The sequence below is a fragment of the Gymnodraco acuticeps genome, unplaced genomic scaffold (genome assembly GCF_902827175.1).
Source record: "Gymnodraco acuticeps unplaced genomic scaffold, fGymAcu1.1, whole genome shotgun sequence".
NCBI lineage: Eukaryota > Metazoa > Chordata > Actinopteri > Perciformes > Bathydraconidae > Gymnodraco > Gymnodraco acuticeps.
Window position 1 is genome coordinate 1,321,897 of NW_022990990.1, and position 23,477 is coordinate 1,345,373.

General features: G+C 39.4%; 2 long non-coding RNA genes across 2 annotated transcripts; one reads left to right on the forward strand and one right to left on the reverse strand.

The window, feature by feature from the left end:
* The first annotated feature begins 8,038 nt into the window (after positions 1-8,038).
* LOC117559191 lies at positions 8,039-9,550 on the forward strand. The gene is made up of 3 exons (XR_004570935.1): positions 8,039-8,089; positions 8,613-8,718; positions 9,064-9,550. It is a non-coding gene; the product is annotated as an uncharacterized LOC117559191 (long non-coding RNA).
* LOC117559192 lies at positions 9,153-12,413 on the reverse strand. Its single transcript, XR_004570936.1, has 3 exons — positions 12,389-12,413; positions 9,413-11,086; positions 9,153-9,310 (listed from the first exon to the last, which is right to left on the reverse strand). It is a non-coding gene; the product is annotated as an uncharacterized LOC117559192 (long non-coding RNA).
* Between the last annotated feature and the right edge of the window lie 11,064 nt (positions 12,414-23,477).

A 23,477-nucleotide genomic window follows, 5' to 3' on the forward strand; every position in this document is an offset into this window, starting at 1 on the left:
TATATCTGCCAGGGTTTTAATAATATAGTTATAGTTAAGTTTTGATTAAAGATATTATTCTACCTCACCACCAATGACAAGTAATGTCTTATATCTCTGTAGCAATGTTGCACTGTGATGGTTCAATCTCAACCTGATCTCACCAGAATGCGTGACTCCACCACGACTCCTTAACACCGCATTGCGTGGAGGAGTCACGCATTCTGTTACATTTACGTGTCGGCACCACGCAAAAAACCCCAATGTAAAGTGAATGAGGTTCTTTTGTCGTGGTGCACACACGCATTTCTACAACGTCCCGCAGTGAGCTTTTATTCTATAACACGTTTTTAAAATCTACTATATAGCTTGTAGTAACTCACGGGAGGCTTCTTTTATTTTATTTGTATTCATAATCATTTTTATTTTTCGTCAGAATGTATTATGGTGCATTAGTTACGAATTTTTGTTCTCAAAAAACAGTGCATTGTGTGTAATACAACTGTGATTTTTATTAAATTAGTTAGTCTTTAAGGAAGGCCAGAGCTTCAGCTGTGTCAATAGATTGTTCCCTTTAGTTAACGTTATTTAAAAGATAATGATCATGTCCCCTTTATTGTATTACGAGCGTCCATTCCCATTGGATAACGGAGAATTTTACACCCGGAAGTGAGTATTCTCCTTACTGTCGATTGATTTTACAGTGATATCTGCACTACTCATCAACTAATAATCACCAGATTATCCTTGTTAATTACACAACATTGATTGGTTTAAATTGTGTACAATGCTTTTGTATTTTTCCCCTTCGATTCGGAGAAACTAATATTTGTTCGGAGTTTTTGGATGGCAGAAGACACTACACTACCCAGAATCCTCAGCTATCGTTTGTGACTACACCATGTGCTTAGCTTGACAAACCCCGTGATCAGTCCCCAAGCTCTGTGATTGGATGTTGGAGTGGCAGTGCGCGAAGTTTACACGGAGTGTCAAAAAGCACCTTGAAATGGAATGAAACCCATCGACGGCACACTATTCAAAACAGGAATCGAACGTGTCCTATCCCCCCCCCCCCCCTTAGGTCGCAAGCTCCTCCAACAGTGCAACACAATAAAACAGATACACAGAAAAAATAGTGAAATAGTGCAATAAGAGTCTATATACAAGTGATTGGAATCTTTTTTTTTTTTAATTTAACCTTTATTTAACCAGATAAAAGCATTGAGATACAATCTCATTTTCAATGCTCACCTGGCCAAGAAGGCAGCAACGTTACACATAACACACACATATAAAAGAGAACATAACTAAGAAAACAAAAGACAAAAAAGCAGTCACTACATTGTGAATATGATATATTAGATACATAATGTATATGTAGCAGCCAGATGAATGTTATGGATGTTGTTTCAAATATCAGGTGTTTAATTAATCTTATGGCCTGTGGGATGAAGCTGTCCCTGAGTCTGGTGGTTTTAGTCCGGATGCTGCAGTACCGCCTGCCAGACGGCCGGCAGACAGAACAGTTTGTGGCTGGGGTGATGGGGGTCTTTTATAATCCTGAGGGCTTTCTTTAAGGTTAACGTGGTGTTTTTACTCCACTACATTTATTTTAGTTACTTTACAGATTTGGATTAATGATGTGAAATATAAACAACCCTTAAATCAGACTTTAGTTACACCTGAGTAAAATTCAGTGAAGGTGATTGTCAAGTGCCAACAATCAGGAGAGATATTTGATAGTTCGTGCTTGAGAAGACTAAACATTTATCTGCAGATCTGTATAAAGCATATTCATTACTCGTTATTCTCTAATCGTTCATTAAAGACTATATATAATTGATATTTTGCACATCCCTTTCAAGATTTTCTAAGGTTTATTGACATATCATATACACAACTACGGTGTAGTTATGCAATGAATGCAAAACTTGGGTCATAGGTTCCTCAACAGTGCATTACAAGACATCTATCAATATGTGTATACCTCCACCATTAAACTGTCATATTCTGCACATTTATTATTCTATCTAACATCTTATAAGAATATAATAAATATGTATAATATCGGTTAAAATAAGTGCTTCAACATAGTTAACATTGCAGGAAAGTTGATTGTCAAGTTCCAAAACAAACCATGCAATATATTAGACGTTAAGTACTTTGTCAGGCTTAATAAGTATCTGTAGATAGATACCCCCAAAGCTTTTTTCTTATTTAAAAGAAGACTTTAGCCTAAAGTATTCTTTAATGTTTAAATAAAGCCTTATTAGTTTGTTTGTTTTGCACATCCTCCTATCAGGCACTAAACTATTTTATTGTAGATATTATTTACAGTATCTTCTTGATATTTTCTATTCTATATTTATATCATTGACCTTCTACTTTCCCACTATTTTGTATGTACTCTTAATATTTAAAGGTTTTCATCAAATATAACACATTCAAAAGTGCTTTACAAAAATGAAAGACATTAAGAAAAAGGCATTTTAAACAGTCATTAAAAAGCAACATAATCTACCTGCATTGCAATTACTCCAAACGTGTAATAACGTGCTTTAACCAGTAGGTGGTTTGGGTTAAAAAGCTGTCAAGTTTACAGTGTTAACAAAATAAAATATACTACTGTTTCCGGTTTAGTTTACGACGGATATATTTTGTTATTGTTTTGATATTTGTAACACAAAAGCGATGGAAAAACCCCACAGCAACACAGAAAAGATGGTCTTAACAGTCTGACCCAGCGGTCTAGTAGTTAATAAAAAACAATAATATCAAAACAGATGATTACTACTAACTTTATTGTGAAATTAAAACAGAACGGTAAAAGAATAGTTTCCGGTCTATTCTGATGCCCGATCTCTGTAGATAAATAAAGAACTACGATACATGTGTAATATTTAATGCAGCCAAACCATTTATTACAATGCATTCATGTGATGACTTTCAAAGAGTAAAGCAAGCACTGCTGAATAAAGTATGATTTTATCTTTTACGAAACGTTTTTTTATATGGAATGCAGTTGGAGGTCAACCAATCACAGAGCTTGAGGACTGATCACGGGGTTTGTCAATCTAAGCACATGGTGTAGTCCCAAACGATAGCTGAGGATTCTGGGTAGTGTAGTGTCTTCTGCCATCCAAAAACTCCGAACAAATATTCGTTTCTCCGAATCGAAGGGGAAAAATACAAAAGCATTGTAGACAATTTAAACCAATCAATGTTGTGTAATTAACAAGGATAATCTGGTGTTTATTAGTTGATAAGTAGTGCAGATATCACTGTAAAATCAATCGACAGTAAGGAGAATACTTACTTCCGGGTGTACAATTCTCCGTTATCCAATGGGAATGGACGCTCGTAATACAATAAAGGGGACATGATCATTATCTTTTAAATAACGTTAACTAAAGGGAACAATCTATTGGAGCCAGCTGAAGCTCTGGCCTTCCTTAAAAACGAACTAATTTAATAAAAATCACAGTTGTATTACACACAATGCACTGTTTTTTGAGAACAAAAATTCGTAACTAATGCACCATAATACATTCTGACGAAAAATAAAAATTATTATGAATACAAATAAAATAAAAGAAGCCTCCTGTGAGTTACTACAAGCTATAAAGTAGATTTTAAAAACGCTTTATAGAATAAAAGCTCACTGCAGGACGTTGTAGAAATGCGTGTGTGCACCACGACAAAAGAGCCTCATTCACTTTACATTGGGGTTTTTTGCGTGGTGCCGACACGTAAATGTAGCAGAATGCGTGACTCCACCACGCAATGCCGTGTTAAGGAGTCGTGGTGGAGTTCACGCATTCTGGTGAGATCAGGTTGTTCAATCTCTCAGTCAGGGGTTGAAAGCTTCCCTAATGGGGCCATCCATTCTGATAGTGGGACTTGGGGGTAAAACTTCATGCTTTTTGCTCCCTGATACACACACAAATAAATAACACACACATACACCTGAGCCAGAATAATGAGCAGCCCCCCTCCTCTCTGTCTCTTTAATGTGGATGAAGGAGCCACTTGGCAACTTGACGACCCTCATTTCCACACCAATGGAGAGCGTCCGATACAGCTGTGGCTGATGAAATACATTAGCAGGGGATGCAACTCGCCCTCCACAGATGATACCAGCCGCAGAACAAAGGCTGTCAGCGATGAAAGGACAATGGAAGGAACACCTGTTTCTACCTTAATGTGTATTTGGAAAACAGCAACCATTAATTATTCCGCTGAGGTAAGGAAGTGCAACACTTGAGTATATGTATTGCTATTGCTAGGCCAAATCAGTTCAGCAAGTTGACTTGTTGGGACCGTTTTTCTGAATAAGAAAATCCTCTCGACATGCTAAAGGCCATATAGAACAACCCAGTCTCACGGCATTTCGTGTTATAGTCACAAAATCAATCTATTGATTCGTGTTCACCAACACGATTTACCCATTTTGTTCATGTCACACAGAACGATTTTAAAAGCAATGTAAATAATAACAAATTAGAAGGAAAAAAAGATGACAAAAAATACAGATTTCAGTATTCTGAGGCTCTGGAGCCCCATTTATTTTCCTCGCGGACGGCAAAAAAAGTCCGACATTATACCATTTAAAATAAAAACAATAATTGTGGCTTGATATTGAGTAAGAAAATGTTTTTATGAACCACACAGCTTCCGGTCTTCCAAGACCCGACCGGACAAAAATACGTGGTGCAGGCACGAAACATACTACCAATAGAAATACATTGCTTTTAAAATCGTTCATGTGACATTAAAAAAATGGGAAAATCGTGTTGGTGAACACAAATCAATAGATTAAATTAATTTCGTGACTATTACACAAAATGCCGTGAGACTGGGCTGTATAGAATTATCAATACGGAAAAAAAGATAAAAGTTTGATAAGTATCATGATCCTATAAATAAAACGTTTTTTTTCCCAGTTGTTAGCAACGAGCTAAGCTAACATGCTAACATGTTTGCTGGCTCTGAGAGAACATTGAGTCAGAGAACAAAATGCCAGTGGGAAGTGAACAAACAGTGCTGGAAGAAATAAGTGAAGCTTATGACTAGTATCCAAAATGTTACTTGAAAAGACAATAGTGCCATTGGTAGGGACTAATATAGGGTGACCAGACGTCCCCGTTTTCCGGGGACAGTCCCCGTTTGTATTGGCCTGTCCCCGGTTGAAACTGTCCCCGGAAATGTCCCCGTTTTTTAATATACGTTAAAAACACATAGCAAGGTGAAATAAAACGTTTCATGTCAAAAACACTGGGTAAACACTACAGACTGTGGTCAAGCCAGCCCCCACTTCGGGGAAACACAGTCAAGCCAGCCCGCACGTTGAATTGCGGTGCGCGAATATCCTATGCATTACGGTAGAGGCCTGTAAAATCTGCCTTCAAAATAAATGCGTTTACTCGGTCAGTAACACATATACCTAAAAAACACACCAAACATATTCATATATACTGGAGCTTAAATTAAGAAACATGTACATGTATATGTGATCAATAATAATTTAAAACAAACTATGTATAACTACCACATTATAACTGAGTGAATGTAAAATGTAAGGATACAGTTATGAAGACATATCTGACATTTCCACTGGGTGACTAATTTCAATTGATGTTGACACCATCTCACAACACTCCTAAAATAACATTACTTTCTGAAGCAGAATTTAAAATGTATGCTGTTTAAAATCTCAAATTAGATCTAGATAGATAGATAGATAGATTCAACTTATTGTCATTACACAGTACAGGTACAATGTAACTAAACGGTTGTGAAATCTATTGTCCATCTATATTTTGATTATTATTTAATGGAAACTGTCCATAATCAAAGAGTCATTCAAAGTCAATCACATACTTATTTCACTTCAGCAGGAGACCCCATAGTCAATCTGAGAAAATCAGGACAATCTGATGTAGAGTTTCAAAATAAAAGACCTTTGAAGTCTCATATATGAGCTATCGTCCTTCTGTTTGTATCCGATAGTTAAAATGTACGAATTACATTGAACCAGAATTGTCCCCCTTTTTTCTTTAACAGTGAAGAAAATTGGATATGTTAATGAGATTTTGACCGACAAACTCAAAATGTCCCCGGTTTTAATTTAGAAAATCTGGTCACCTTAGACTAATATCCGTTTGTAGATAAGGACGTACGGCACCAGGATATGTAGCTTTAACTCACAATACTTGTTAGTGGGATCCAAAAATGTCTGTGTTGTTAACAAGAAAAACGTATCGCCATCCTTACCCTTTAAAATTGCATTAAAACTAATGAGTATTACATCATTTTAAAAATATTACTATTTTAAGCTTAATATGCATATAACATGTGCTATACTTGTCCAAGGTGTTGGCTCCTTCGCTCCACTGATGTGTTGAGTCCATATGGTGCGCAGGTTGGCTGGTCCCGGGAACAGTCCATTATGTGGTGATTTGGCAGCACACACACCGCTACCTCCGCTACCCTTTGGTTCCCTTCACACTCCAGCACGGATGCTCCACACACGTAGTGCAGCTTCACTGTTTGTGGGCTCTTGTGTGTGTGTGTGTGTGTGTGTGTGTGTGTGTGTGTGTGTGTGTGTGTGTGTGTGTGTGTGTGTGTGTGTGTGTGTGTGTGTGTGTGTGTGTGTGTGTGTGTGTGTGTGTGAGGGAGGGAGGTAACTAAGCGTCCAGTGTGTGGGAGTGTGTCCTGCCATGAGAGTGTGTGTCCTCGGAGCAGGCATATGGACTCAGAGGCGGCCGTCAGCCAGCCTGGCTCAGGTTGCTGCTACCTCTCCATCACCTCCCGCACCACAGCAGATGCCACATCGGCACAAAAGGAGAAAAACTCAACATACAGAAACACACAGACACAGGCATGATGCAGGGCAGCCCAGGTCATACTAATAAACTACAACATGGTGATCTTCCTTAGTGTTTCTAATAGAAAATGGGCTTATGGAGACAATGAAATATGTGATTTTGAAGCCACCTTTTATTTCTCTCTGCCCACATGCACGCAATAATCGAAGCTTTTTACATTAGAAGTATGTGAATTCCTTGTTTCTTCATGTTAGGTGTTATGACCGGCCCGTTGGCCACAACAGAAAAACCAGGAGAGACACTCAAAGTTTCCAATAATCTCGGCACTGTTAATTGTGCTCGTCATTCTCGCGTCCAGGAGAGAAGCTTTAAAAGGAGACTAAATGGATGGTTCAAATGGTACTTTAATTAATAAAAAGGCACGGTAATGTTACAAGCAGGAGATTGTTCAGTCAGGAGAGAAAGTCTGCAGCTTCCTCTCCCAGTGGTGGCCGTGAAGAAGAGAGCTCACAAGCATTCGTCCTTCCCGCTTGCTGGCTGTTTGCTCCTCCTCTCTAGGGGCTGTGACGTAGGAGACTTCCCCCTCGTTCTTCTGTGTCCGATATTGCGTTAAACTGGGGATTTCGACATTTTACATTCATTGTATAACTAGACACGCCTCTTCTCCTCCTAATCTCGTTCATGACTTTTCATCTAAATACATTTCAAACGCTGAAATCAACACTCTAAAAAATACAGGAAATACTTCACAGCATTTTCTGTAAACAATAACGTATTCAAATAAACTGTACCTTCATTTAATATTCAGCAATAATAATCTCTTGGTTCAATTCGTTGTAGTGTTAAATCAGTAGGTTTCGGTGTGCATCACTCCATGTCATTCTACGGTGGCCGGCAGGTGCAAACGCGGAACAACGACCCAAAACTCATACATAAGCAGGAAACACCTGCAAATAATGAAATGAAAAACAAACAAACCCTGAAAACAAATACAACAGAAAAACGCTGCATTTACAGAAATGATGCAAACTAAATACAACACACAAACCCCGAAAACAAACGCAACAAAAAAACGCTGCAAATACCAAAACGATATGCAAAGTCCAAAGCACATACAAATCCCAAAACACATACCCAAAAAATAATTCCGGAAGTTCTCCAGGCCTCTAGGGGGCGCGCTACGTGGAACAGATTGATGTCTGACCAGACACAGAGAGAACGAACAAGAGTGATGGAAATCGGGAGGAAAGAAAGTTCATTTAAGTGGAGATAGATATAAGAAGGTAAGTTTTGTTTTGATACATAGAGCGTCATATTTATATAGCTAGCGTTAGTGTGCCTAACTACTACACCAGCTGAGGAGATGAGAGCTTCACGTGAAGATAAGATACAGTGAGGGAAGAACATTGTTAAAAGAGATGACAGATCAAGTGCAGGCAAATAACACGGGCCATAGTGAGTACCGCGGAAAAAGGACATTTGAATTCTTAGCAGTTTGTTTATATGTATGTATTTATTTGTGTATAGATGTTGCAACTAAACAGAGCTTTAGCAATTGCCTGTAGCTATGGTCATCAATATTGAATTGATTTGAGAGAGAGAGAGAAGTGACAAAATGTGAAGAGGGACAAAGTAATGACAGGATAGTAGTGTGCATTAGACATGCTCAAGAACAAATATAGAGAAGACATTCAAGGAGAGAGAGACAGAACACAGATTCAACGGATTTAGCTAACCACTATTTAGACTATGTGTTTTTGATTGACTTGATTAAATGGATTTACTACATCAATGTATACTTTTCAGGCTGCCATGTTTTGTCCTTTCTGTGGCCAACATCTGGGGACAGTTCAAGTGTTCTGTGGCTCCTGTGGCAAACATGTACAGTTTGTGGCAGAAGTTGAACACAACAGTAAGTTCACTTTTTGTATTGTATCTGTTTCAAATGCAAGAAATAAGGATTCAACACACTGCTCTGTTTAGAATACTAATTGCAGATGCATACACTAGTTATCAGCATGAAGGACACCTTTTTTCATTGTCTGTTTATGTGAAATATGTAGAAGCCATCATTAAATTGTAGTCCAATGCATGATTAAATACACAACACAGCTTATATTATACATTCATAATTGTGTATTAGTTCTATCTTTATAGAGAACATTCAGAATCAGATTTTGAGACAGTGAGCGGCTGGGAAAGTCACACCGCCATGGGGCACAAACAGTTGCTGACGTGATGTTTTCTTCATTCTCAGGCATTCCATAAGGAGGGTCAGGAACTCACGCTTGGGACCACCAGTGTCCACTCCATCCTCAGTGTGTCCCTCCTCCTCAGTGAACTTAACTGACCTTTCATGAGAGGGATCGAATGAGGCACCTTTGAAGCCGCGGATTGCTCCATCCCATACACTGGCTCTATTCATATTGAACCTGCTGCAAGATGTATTTGTTCTTTTTGCAGAGAGTTCTGCAACAATGTCCTACGCAGTCAGGTATTCTGTGCTGGGAAAGACAAAGTGATGTATTGTAATATTAAATGATGAAGCTATAATAAGATTTACAGTATAGATAGAACAATTAAGTGGTAATAGTAACAATTAATACCTTTGCTCCATTTTGTCTTCTGGCTCAGACTGGCTATCAATAATGAGAAGTGCATTCACATTTGTGTAGTTGCTGCAGTGAGAAGACAGTTGAATAATTATTTTCAAATACATAATATATGCATGACAGTCATATTTACAAAAGGATGTCGATCCTCTTCCTGTTTTTTTTAATACATATGTGTCAAATATATTTTGGCCGTTGTTCCGCGTTTGCACCTGCCGGCCACCGTACATTTCGCTGCTAAATTCACATCTATAGGAAATGATATATTAGCCACATGCTAAATGCTAACCGGAGATGAAGGATAGAATAAAAGCTTGGGATTGAGAACTTCCGTTTTTTTCCAGAATAAAATAGCATTTAAACTGACGGTAAGTTTAAGCTACTTTATGCTATCAAACATTGATTTTAATTTCTAACAGCACTTTATTCGGCAACACCAAAAACAGCAGAGGGTGGACGAGGGCAAAGGATCACGGTGAGTCCCTCCGCAGCAGGCTTGGAGAGAGACATGACGGGGCTGTGACTCCGGCCAGGTGTCCCCGATCACGCTGATTGGCCTCTTCAGCTCCACCCCATCGCAGGACCTGCAACATTCACACACACTCACAGGCACCAGGCTCTGGTAGTAGCCTAACATGAAGAAACAAGGAATTCACATACTTTGTTTCTTTTTCAGCAGCTGCATGCAATGTGCAAAATGTATCTGTAGCCAAGTGGAATAGATTTTCCATTATGATTTTTTGACCATAGAAAAGAAAGAGCAGCATGCTTTTGTTAAGCTGCAGCACCCATGACACTACTCACTAGAGGGAAAAACACAACACAATGCCATGTATCAAAATAACAACTATTTGGCAGCAGGCTGATGTGCTGGCAGGGATTTGTAATAGTCGTAATTCTATTTTCTTTTGTAACAAGCTGAAACTTCTTGGAATTGAATATGTGTTCCACTCAGCTGTGCACTGAGCTGTGTATTCATTCATAATGGTTAGGGCAGACTGATGCCAAATAACAATATGAGTCCGGTTACAGCCATTTAAAGACAGAAATGCCCACTATATGAATATAATAAGATACAATGAATCAATATGAAATTACATTAACATTTAATCAGATTATTGACAAAACTGGGTCACAGCAACAGACAAGAACATTTGTCTTTTTAGGTCCCAGAATGTACTATGGCCACTATATTTTAAACTTTGCCGTCACATCATCCTGCAAAGTGTATTATTTTATGTTATGGTACAAATGTTTTAATGCTAGATTAGGAGATTAAAGAAAACAAATGTGTATTGAACATTATTTCCAATACAACATATAAAGCAAACGCAAGACGATGTAATACGTTTAGAAAGGTTATAACAATAACTTAATATTTTTTGTTTTATATTGACAAATTCTGAGGTCCACAGATGTCTGCTTTTTCCAAATGCTCACATTTGCAGTGAAACACCAACTCACACCACACACATGCACAGGTGCAGAACAAGGACAAAAGTTAAGAAAAAGGTGAGAAATAAATCCCACTAACAAGGAAGTCGGCTTTTGGGTTTTTGTGTCTCGACAATCGACACACAAACAAACTGAAATATCCGTGTTGAGCTGACAACATCCGAGTGAGCTCAGACAGACGTTCAGACTGAGCAGTGGAAGTGGGTCATCTCTCTATGGGGCAGGGGAATAACAGCAGAAATATATAAATATAACTCTGTCCTGTCAGAATCATCCGATTGTCTGTCTGTACAAATATAATTACACAGCGAGGGGGCTTGGAATACACATTGCTGTTCTTAGGGCATGGACATCCAGATTGCTCATTTTTTTCAGAAATAAAAGAATTAGGCAAGCAAACATTTTTATGTGTGTGTGTCTCTGTGTGTGTCTCTCTCTCTGTTGTGTGTGTGTGTGTGTGTGTGTGTGTGTGTGTGAGCATGGGGGTGGGGAGGTGAATAGGTCGAGCTGCTGTCTCGTCTTTTGTCCTTCTGGCCATGCCCGATTGCATTACATTTCAGACAAATGCGCACACGCACTCCCCCTGCAAACAAGTGCTATTTCCCCACTGCTTGACCTAGCCAATGGCCATTAGCTGTCTACATGTATTCTGCACAGGGCCACCCCTGGCCAACTTGGGGCCCCATGCGACATTGTGAGATGAGGCCCCCCCCCCCAACCGACAGGAGTGAAAAAAAAAACATTTTGGAAACAAAGTAGGCTACTTTGCAAATATAATTCCTGTTTATTATTATTATCAACACTTTTTTATGCAGTGAGGTAAATGGTTGTGCATGTATGTCGTTCAGTATGCGTTTACAGGTGAATACGTCTGCATTTCCTGCCAAATACTAGCCTCAAAAAGATTAAAATATAATTAATGCAAATAAACTAATTCTACTAATACTAATCATAATCAATTCAATAATGTAAATACTATATTATTTTTATTATAATATAGTTGTAATATAGTCAAGACAAAACATGCTTATGACATGCTCAAAAACTGATATTTCTTAAATCTGTATTCAAACGTAGTTCCCTCTGTCAGCAATGTATCAACAACTACACACACATTGCTATCAGTATTTCTCTGTGTTGTGGTTGACATGATGATGACTGTTAGGAGTTAAGGGGAGAGGCTGAGCATCACCATGAAATGTGCAAATTGACATAAAAATGAATATAAGGGGGAAAAATGCTCCATGTTTTTTAGGCTGTAAACTTTAACTGTTATGTAAGCCAACTAGACAGACAGTTTATCTCTCTTCCTCCTGTACATTAGCAGATGAAAGGCATAACATACTTAAATGAATGTTAAATAAAGAATGCTGGAAATAACTGCATCTCCATTAGCCTATATGCTATGCAGAGACTGCCTTCTTCATGTTGTGAATTGCAGCTGATGTTTTAATATGGCAATTGGCAATTTGACTTATACAACATTCGCAAGTTATACATTTGACAATAACCCACCTTCGAGTGATGCTCTAGTTTCTTCAAGTTTTTTTTTTTCCCTCTAGCTTGCGCCGGACTGAAACTGTCTTTTCACCGACATCTCTTCACCTGCACTAGTGGCCGTATCAAAGCCGTGATTGGTCAGATGTCGATTCATTGCAACGGTGTCGGGTTACACACGTGCTCCCCTTGTCACCTCTCACTCTCCCGTGTCAGCCGGGGGTGCGCGGAGAACTGAGCGGAGAACTGCGCACAGCAGCTGAGGCCCTCTGGGCGGGGCCCCCTGCGCAAGGCGGGGCCCCATGCAGCCTGCGTGATTGGCCTGTAGGGAGGGGCGGCCCTGCTTCTGCACAACCATGACCTAATGCCGTCAATGCAAACCAAAAAAAGGGGAGGGGGGGGGTGTTAAAGCCAGCGTCCATGAGGAAAAACAGAAGGGGCCACAGGCAGAACTTTGTTATTGCCCTCACTACACTAAGCTGGAGATGTACTGAATTGGTTACATCCAAGATGGTCTTATTGGTTTAATGCCTGTTAATTGGATTCAGCTGACAATCAATCATGTGCACACACACAAACAGAGACTCACTGGCACGCATTTCCACTTCCCCCCCGCAGCAGGCCGAGCTCCATCTCATCCATGTTGGTGTCCCTTTGTGACGCAGCCGTTCCTTTTGTTGTTTGCGCAGAGTGGATATTCATGCTGAGCGTCCTTCAAGGCCTTTACAAAGTACAGAGGGGTCCAGTGACGTGCCCGCCTGCCCTTTTACACCCTCACAGAGCCAAGCATGGATTTAAAGGCCCCAAAGCGGGGCAGGGATTAAACTGTGGCATGCAATTCGAAAACAGATTTAAGGGTGCAATATGGAATACATTAGGAAACACAAAAACAAAATGTTGCAGATGTTGTTGGGCAATTGTTTCAACCTGTGGACAGAATTATGCATTATTGTTTGGACCTTTTTGCTCATCTGATCATGTTTATTTATTATAAATATACAACAATGCTTACTTATACAAAATCAGAAGGCTTTACACTATGAACAGCATCTGACACCCTCTATTCTTAGAAACTGGGTTCAGAAAAAGGAAAACAAAGGGAGAGCATCAGGAGATCTCTTTCCAAATGAGGATACTTGCAATAAATATTATATGTACAAAATATTAATCTAATAACTAAAATAAAAAAATCGAATATACATCCAAGACTTACAAATTAAAAGAGCTACATAATATAAAAAACAAAGACATTTTATTCAATGCATATGTGTATGTTTTGCTAAAACACTTAAATGACATGCAGATTACAGGGTCATTAATCTGGATTTCTTCAGCTTGTTTCCGCATGTTATTTCCCCCAAATAGTCTGTTTACTGTATACATCCTGTTGAAATGGCCCTCAGGTCGATTTTTATCCCGGAATTAGAGAAAAGCTTTAACTGTGTAAACAGCACTCTGGTCTAAAGAGCTGCTGTTGTGAATGTACTCATACATTTTAAAATGGATTTAAATGACGAAATGTTTCTATAACAAAACTACAAAACAATTGGAAGAGAGAAATAAATGAATAACTGTTTATATAATGTTTTACAAGGTGTTAAAGAAAAAACACTGTATAATCAATTGGTACAGGCCAAAAATGTGTACATGTGAATTGATCTCTTAGAGTTTGGGTCTTTCCCCATGGTAATTAAAAGCCTGTTTACCCGAGCCCCAGACAGAGGGCTGGCTACTACGGTTGAGTGGATGTGTAGAGAGAAGAGGTGATGGCTGTCCAAAACGCTGCCGGTGCCAAAAACGGGATGGTCCGCCGTAAGCCCAGCAACCCCACTCAGCGTCAGTGCCAAAACCACACGCACACACTCGCGGACGCAGACCAGCGCTCGGTCGGTCGGCCGTGCCAGAATCACCCCCAGGGTGGAGGGTAGCCTACATTAACTAATTGCACAGCCCGGTTTAGAGAGCACAACAGCACGAGCGGAGAGAGGAGTGAGAGAGGAGCCGGACATAAGGACTGAGGAGGAGGAGGAGGGATGGAGAGCGGCATAATACAGAGAAAAGAGTGGTCACAGTGAGATGAATAAAAGAGAGGCTGAGAGACAGACAGACAGAAAGACGGACAGGGAGCTTGTTGACATGGGCATGAGTCCAATGTGGCATTAGGATTTGGACAATAGAGCGAGCTGCAAGGCTGTGTGTGTGTGTGTGTGTGTGTGTGTGTGTGTGTGTGTGTGTGTGTGTGTGTGTGTGTGTGTGTGTGTGTGTGTGTGTGTGTGTGTGAAGAGAAATGGGATTGGAGTAAAAAAATAAAATAATAGAAAAGACCAAAATAAAAGAACAGCCCAAACAAACAGGTACAGACACCCAAGAGATAAGTCCACACACACACACACACACACACATACACACACACACTGTCTGTCGCCTTTTTCTGGCTGAACTTCAGATGCCCCTCTGTCTTTGCCCACGCTGCCCCAAGAAGATTTCCAAAACCAGCATAGAAAACACTCCAGACCCCCTCGTAGCCCGCCTCACCCCTCCTCTCGCTCTTCATCCTGATACACAAAAGAGACGTACAAAACGAATCGGCCAAACAAGTGTATGTATTGTTGCCGGCAGATACGTAGAATGGTAAGGGTTTTGGCTACTTTGTGGTTTGCGAGGGTCCTTTGGAGAACTTCTGCTGCGTATCTATGGTGATGAAAGTGAAAGAACATAACACTTGGGTTTCTTGTGTTCATGTGTGTGTGTTTGAGTGTGTGTGTAGGAGGGGGTACTTTCCGAATGCTGAGAAACGCAGGTGTTTGTATCCTCCCTCGTGCTTTTTCTTCTTTCTCTTTTGTTGTTGTTGTTGTTGTTGTTGTTATGCTGCTCTTTGTTAACTTCTCCCTTTGACAGAGTAAAAAACTTGTGACTGAAGCCAAACTTAGAAAAAGACTTGTCTTGCATGAACATGCTCACGTGTCTCATCAACCATATTGAAGTCGCCTTTGTGGCAACTGTTGTGCCTGCCACAAATTGGGGAAGGTTAGAGAGTTTATCACATCTGCTTCTCTTTATCTCCCCCTCATTTTTCATGTTTGGCTGTAATAAAGGAAACTGGTGTTAGTTCTTACACTTTGCCAGTGTTCTGTTTTTCTCACATTCATCCATTTATTTGTCCATAGAAATGTAAAAAAACAGCACAATGTGTGAAAAAGAAACACTGTAAAAAACAGATTCAACAACGTTTTGACACATTGTGACCTGTTTTTATATCATGTCAAACTTTGTAGCTATGCTCACGCCATGCTAGACGCTCTTTTAGGCTGCATTAGCTTTGAGCTAAATGCTAATATCAACAGCTCACAATAAAACGTGCTGATCTTTAGGAGATATAGTGTTTGCCATATCATATCTAACATCTTGGTTAAGCATTTGTTAAGCAATAAAAGTCACCTTCTAACATGAAAGTGGTTCTAGAGAAAAAGTTGAGGATCACTTTTACAATTAATCCTAAGGGGAACATGAATGCCTGAACCAAATTGCATGGCAATCAATCAAATAGCTGTTGAAACATTTGACTTTGAACCAAAGAGCTGAACCCACTGCCAAATCAGCAAACTAGCTTCGACAAAACCAGTGAAAACATGTAACAACATCCAACTATTTCAATAAACACTTTTAATTAACAGTCAAAAGAATCATCATGATGACTAAACTTAGCCAAATATGCATAAATACACTTAAAGTCAATTTTGTCTCCTCATTTCAGGAAATTACCATTCGTTCAGAACACCATGAATCCATCACAAATTGGCCACTTTTTCACAGCTGAACATCTAATACCTCGTCCAAGTGACATTAAATATAGCCGGCAATGTTCCCGTTCACCTGGTGATGCAACCACCCTGCGACCGGGGGGGTATTTCAGCTTACAGTGGCTGCAGGTGGCGTCATCTCCATACATGCACGGACAATGACCCTGGAGTGTGTCTGGGGAGCTGCACACAGGAACACAGTACTTTGGCAACAACTTTTTCATTGAAAGCTCTCCTGATGTGTGACGCCTTTCTGTGATAGGCACTGTGATGCCCTACTTTGGACAGATAGATGTAGTTTATACATTAATGTGTGTTTGTGTGTGTGTAAGTTTAGTTTCTGACTGACAAGCAAGAACTTGTCAAAGGCATAAAGAGCATTGTGCTTGTCTTGTGTTCAGCCTATATGGAGATGTTCTTTATAATCCTCTCACACAATATCTGTGCGTGTGTGTCTGAGGGAGTGTATTGTGTTTTTCTTCCAATTCTTTTCAGCAGATCTGTGTACCTGCCAAGGCTTGAGCTCAGGACAAGGTCGCGCTGAGACACACACGTTAAGACACACACACGAATCTTGCTTCTTAATCCACTTTTAGCAGACGAGGCCGACCTGTTCAGTCACGCAATGACACCATCTAATGAGTAATGAAGTTCTGACTGGAAGCGTTTAGACGGAGGAGCTCTAGATGCGTGTGCACTTATATGATCTTTGACCATCTAAGACAGGGGTGTCCAAACTAAGGCCCGGGGTCCAAATGCGGCCCGCGGGCCATTTTGAATCGGCCCTCAGCAAATTAAAAAAGTATAATGGAATGCGGCCCACAAATGAAACTTGAGCTTGTCTTGTACTTCTTAAATATATCTGTAAACATATGTTACACAGTAATGTTCATGTGTTAATTAGCCCACTTTCTGTCAATTAAAGTTGAAAATATGTTCTAACAAATTTAAGTTGATAAGAAAACAGCCCAATAACTTATTTAAATAACAACCTTGAAATATACCCTTCTTATTTCCTCTTATGATAAGCAATCTAAGGCTTCTGTTTTAAGGAATGAGCTGCTGCTAAAAAAATGAAACCCTATGGAAAGCTGTGATGTGGGCTGTTCAAGCATCATTTACTTACATTTGATTGATTTTGCTAACTTATAACTTCACTTATGAGGCAATAAACGTCACCTCTAGAGTGGCCCAGCCCTTCGAATATTTATTTATATGTGGCCCTCGTGAAAAAGGTTTGGACACCCCTGATCTAAGACAAAGCTTTCTGATTGGCCCACAGCACTTTTGTTTCCAGGCAGACTTTTCTACAAAGGAAAGGGAAGAGGGATACATTTCCCCTCCTTCTCCTTCCTTTTGCTCGATAAACAACAAAGCAAGTTTCCATGACCTCGGTGAGTAATCGGGCCTTTAGCTTGTTCATCATCCCGCCTCTCAGCTCCTGTATCTACCCCGATGCATATTTCTTCTGCTCTGAAATTGGGCTGTAATGACAGATAATCACACCACTGGGATTCATCTGCGAGAATGAAAAATGCAGTGGCGGAAGAAATTGTGGCCACGCACGCCTAACGGTCAGTGATTATAGGTGATCTGTGATTACAAGTAATGGCTTCTTAAATACACTCGGATAGCAGGGAGAAAGTGGAGAAGCTGCAGGTTTATTGGATCAGTCCCACAATGTCTGTTGCTCAAAAACACTCTTTAAAGCTATCATTAGGGGCTGATTATGGAGTGGGAAGCGCTGATTGCTGCAGAAGAATGAGGAACAATATGTGCGAGTGTGTGTGTCTGTGTGTCACCTTTGGGTGAGGTCAGTTTAACTTTTCTTACTTAGGAAGCCTGACACACATACACACACACACACACACACACATACACACCTTACTTTCTCTCCTCCCCCCCCGCTTTTTATTGCAGGGAGTGCCCGCTTGGCTGTCAGAAATTATTTGTAGCGCTCCTGCACTATTAGCTGTGAGAAAAAAAACTAAGATAAATCAAAACTCTCCATAAATTCTCCAAACTGGTGCCTCAATTTCTCTGCGAGGATCTCATGTCTCATCTCGCTGAGTTGCGAAGTATTGTGTCAAGTACTGAAATAACCAATCTTTATTACAGACATAATGACATTGTTTTTTCTCCCACAACCGCAATATTGGTTTTCAATATTGCGCTCAATATCCTGAAGCTAAAAAACACCTGAAACACAAGGCAAGTGGAGAAGATGAAGAAATTAGGTTCAGGTTCAGCTGTTTTTTCTTTGACTCTTACACCGCATGCTGTAATACAGGACGTCTCACTGTATTCTTGCACAAACCTTTCCCTAAGTGGATGGATAGTGAAAATATTTGTTATTCCTTGTGATTAACAGTACAAGTGAGAGCCTTATTTTGGTTTCTGTAGCTAGGATGATATGTATGTGAAAATAGAAACATGTTGAAGTAAAACATATTAGAGACTAAAAGTTGACACAATGACACAAAAAGAGGAGCTGGTTATGTCAACACCCATCCTAAAAGTTGATAAGAAGAATACAATTAATTATGATTTTATTAAATATAGATAATGTGTTGAAATGCTATCCATTGCTGGACTGCTTCTTTCATCATTTGTTCTATTTCTGCGGCAGTAAATCAAAGAAATGATGAAGAGTCTTACAAATAAACTCTGACGCAGGAACAAACACACTGTCACACACACACACACTAACACCTGTTTCTGTGGGGAGGCCATTCCAGGGCACGCCATGATGTTGAACATTTTCATTACATAAGATGGTAGATGGTGCAGATGTTGCAACACATACAACCTTCTCCCCCTCAAATACACCAAGACACACAGACACATGTACACAGTGAACAGGTGTTTATTGTCATCTGCACACACATTTGTACCCACATTTAGATACACACTACCAAACAGCAGGCCTTGTATAACTCTAAAGTGTGTAACATATAATGTACTCTACACCTTCTACAACTTTGCAATACATGGGATTGTGTGGAGATTCCAGGCCTGTCTCTGTGTGTGTGTGTGTGTGTGTGTGTGTGTGTGTGTGTGTGTGTGTGTGTGTGTGTGTGTGTGTGTGTGTGTGTGTGTGTGTGTGTGTGTGTGTGTGTGTGTCAGCAGGATATGACTGGACATGAGTCACGTCACGCAGACGGTTACTGTCTGATGTGAAACCAGTCGTCATGACAAGAAATAAAAGGAACAAACAGAACATTTAATGACATAACACGTATATTGCATAGGCTCTTGCAACAACTGATTTCCTTTTTTTCACTAAAACATTTTGACTAAGAGTTCACTTTAGCCTTTTAAGGAGCTATAAGTTGCATCCAATGGCTTTCATCCTCAATGAGCAGCGGTGTAAAAGTAACTAAGAATATTTACTCAAGTACTGTACTTAAGTATAATTTTGAGGTGTCTACTTTACTTGAGTATTTCAATTGTGTGCTATTTTTTTTCACTACAATTCAGACATAAATGGTGTACTTTTACTCCACTACATTACTTTAATACCTTTAGTTACTTTGCACATTTGGATTAATGATGTGAACTATATTCAACTCTTAAATCAGACTTTAGTTCCATCCATTAAAGCAAATTCACAAGCTGCCCTGCAGTATACAAAGTCATTCAAACTAGCTGCACCTTTACCAGCTTTGAGAACACTTTAATGATCAATAATTATAAAACATATCATATATATTATTCTGAAATGGACCAATCTGCACAATGAGTACTTTTACTTATGGTACTTTAAGTACATCTTGATGCAAATACTTTTTAACTTTGACTAGAGTTACATTTTGATTGCAGGACTTTTACTTGTAACAGAGTATTCCTACACTCTGGTACTTCTTCTATTACTCAAGTACAATATCTGAGTACTTCTCCCAAGTGGACCTGAGCGGACTTTATGTAATTATCTGTCTGTTTCATGTTTTGATTTGAATAGTCTTCACACCCGGTGTTTCCTTCCTGTTTCTATGTTTTCCTGTTTGATTACCTGATTGTGTTCACCTGTGTTTCCCTGCCCTTCCCAGCTGTGTGTTGTCCTGCTGATAAGTCTGGCATGTATTTAAGTTTCCTGTCTTTGTTTTGTTCTGCGTGTTGAGGCTTGCCCTGCAATGCCCGATAACCTAACATTAGAGGTATTTTTCAGTGATGCACGTCCTCCATTTGCTCTTCAAGTGACACTTTAACGCAAGATTATTTAGTCAAACTATTATTCAAAAGGCAAGAGAGAACATTAACACATTCTGAAATATACACATTCTTTGCGTAAAAGTGACTTTTTCTTTTTACACAGCTTTTTCACACTTTGTGTACAAACACCACTAACCATATAATGCAGAAGCTGCATTTAATTTAATTGAGAGTGAATTATATCCAGGACAAACACATTTATAAATCATGGCCTCTTTTCTTTTTCCGACACAGCTACTTTTTCCTGTGGTTTACCTGGCAGGTCAGAGGTCACATCTATATATGAATGCCTTAGGCAAGGCAAGTTTATTTATATAGCACTTTTCTGTACGCGACAATTCAAAGTGCTTTACAAAACAAATTAAAATACTTTTTAGGAATAAATACATTAAAAACACATTATACATACATATATTTTCCAACAGACATTACAAAGCAAAGATAATAAAATAATACAAATAAACACCACAGGTAAACAATACATGTTTAAAAGGCATACTGTAGTTCGAATATGAGCATCTCATGTTTTTAGTCTCGATTTAAAAATAGTGAGCGTTTCAGCAGACGTGGATGATTTGGGTAGTTTATTCCAGAGTGTCGGGGCATAATAGCTAAATGCTGCCTCTCCATGTTTTGTTTTTACTCTCGGAGCCGATAGCAGACCCGTCCCAGAAGACCTGAGGCACCTTGATGGCTCGTAATTATGCAGGAGTTCAACAATATACTTTGGTCCTAAACCATGTAATGATTTAAAAACTAGCAATAGTACTTTAAAATCAATTCTTTGGCTGACTGGAAGCCAATGTAGAGATTTCAGAACCGGACTGATGTGATCCACTCTTTTAGTGTTAGTGAGGACACGTGCAGCAGCGTTCTGGATCAGCTGCAGTTTTCTGATGGATTTTTTTGTCAGCCCTGTGAATACACTATTGCAGTAGTCGAGTCTACTGAAAATAAAAGCATGGACAAGCTTTTCTAAGTCCTGTTGTGACATTATTTTTTTAATCCTCGATATATTCTTCAGGTGATAATAAGCAGACCTAATGACTGTTGTAATGTGGCTGTTGAAATTCAGGTCTGAGTCCATCACTACACCTAGATTTCTGGCTTTATTAGTGGTTTTGTAGTCTGCAGACTGAAGCTCTGCGATTACTTTTAATCGGTCCTTCTTTGCTCCAAAAACAATGATCTCAGTTTTTTGTTTGTTCAGTTGGAGAAAGTTCTGAGTCATCCAGTCAGTGATGTGCTCAATGCACTTGCTCAGTGTTCTAATCGGAGAACAGTCTCCTGGTGTGATTTTAAAATAAATCTGGGTGTCGTCTGCATAGATGTGATAACTTAGATCGCTCTTTTTAATAATTTCAGCCAGAGGTAGCATATAAATATTAAAAAGCAAAGGTCCTAAGATGGAGCCTTGAGGAACCCTGCATGACATATTTGTCAAAGTTGATGTGTAGTTGCCTATTGAGACAACGTTTTTTCTGTCCTTTAAGTAGGTACTAAACCAATTTAGAGCTGTTCCTGAAACTCCCACCCAGTTTTCTAGACGGTCTAGCAATATGTTGTGGTCAACAGTGTCAAAGGCAGCGCTGAGATCTAATAATACTAAAACTGATATTCTGCCACTGTCTGTGTTTAAATGAATGTCATTTAAGACCTTTCCAAGAGCAGTTTCAGTGCTGTGGTTAGGTCTAAAGCCTGACTGGAACACATCAAAACCGTCATTTAAAAACATGAAATTACTCAACTGTTGAAAAACAACATTTTCAATCAATTTGCTTAAAAAAGGAAGGTTTGATATTGGCCTGTAATTATTCATTACGGTTGTGTCAAAGTTATGCTTTTTTATGAGCGGTTTAATTACTGCAGTTTTCAGGGCCTGTGGAAATACACCTGATTGAAAAGAGTTGTTTACTATGTGTAGTATATCTGAGGCCATACAGGGAAAAACTGCAATAATATCGAGGCTACAGGAGGAGGATTTCAGATGTTGAATAATGTCTTCCAGGTCTTTAGCATTTATCAGACGAAATTGTGACATGATGTCTGAATTGGCTTTAGGTGGACACAGGGACAAAACATTGGCTGTACCTGATGCAGAGGCACTGACTGCCTGTCTAATTTGCATGATTTTGTCAGTGAAGAAGGAGGCAAAATCATTGCAGGCCCTGGTGGATAGAAATTCTGAAGCTACTGACACTGGGGGGTTAGTAAGTCTGTCGACGGTAGCAAATAAAGCATGCGAGTTGTTTTTATTTTTGGTAATGATGTCAGAAAAGAAAGACTGTCGTGCCTTTTTTATTTCCTGATTATAGACGCAGAGTTTCTCTTTATATATTTATATAAGTAAACTTGGAGATTTGTTTTTCTCCACCTGCGTTCAGCTTTTCTGCACTCAGTTTTTGCTGTTCTCACAGTCATGGCTTTTCTCCATGGAGATTTTTTCTTGCTAGATACTTCCTTTGTTTTAATGGGAGCAATGGCATCCATGACGTTTATTATTTTAGAATTAAAATGATCAAATAGCTCATTTACTGAGAAGTTAGCATGGGCAATTGAGGGAGTAAAAATCTGGGCAAACATTTCCTCTGTATTTTCAGTTAAGTGACATCTAGTGGTTACCTCTTTCTTAACAGTTGTATGGACGGTAATATAGCACTCAAAGAAAACACAGGAATGGTCGGAGAGCGCTACATCAGTCACCACAAGCTTAGCGATGTTCAGACCCTTTGATACAATTAAGTCCAGGGTGTGCCCCTTATTGTGCGTCGGACCCTTGACATGCTGAGTCAGTCCAAAATTGTCGATAACACAAAACAGTTCTTTAGCCCCTCTGTCCTCAGGGTTGTCAACATGGATATTAAAATCGCCAACAATGATTAAACGGTCAAAGTCAATACACACTATAGACAACAACTCGGTAAAATCATCAAAAAAGCTTGCACAGTATTTGGGTGGTCTGTAGATGTTTAGGAAAAGAGCTTGAGAGGGGCATTTCAACTGAAGGGCCACATATTCAAAAGAAGCAAAGTTTCCATATAGTCTGCTTGCATTGAAATAAGTCATTAAACAAAATAGCTACTCCACCCCCTTTC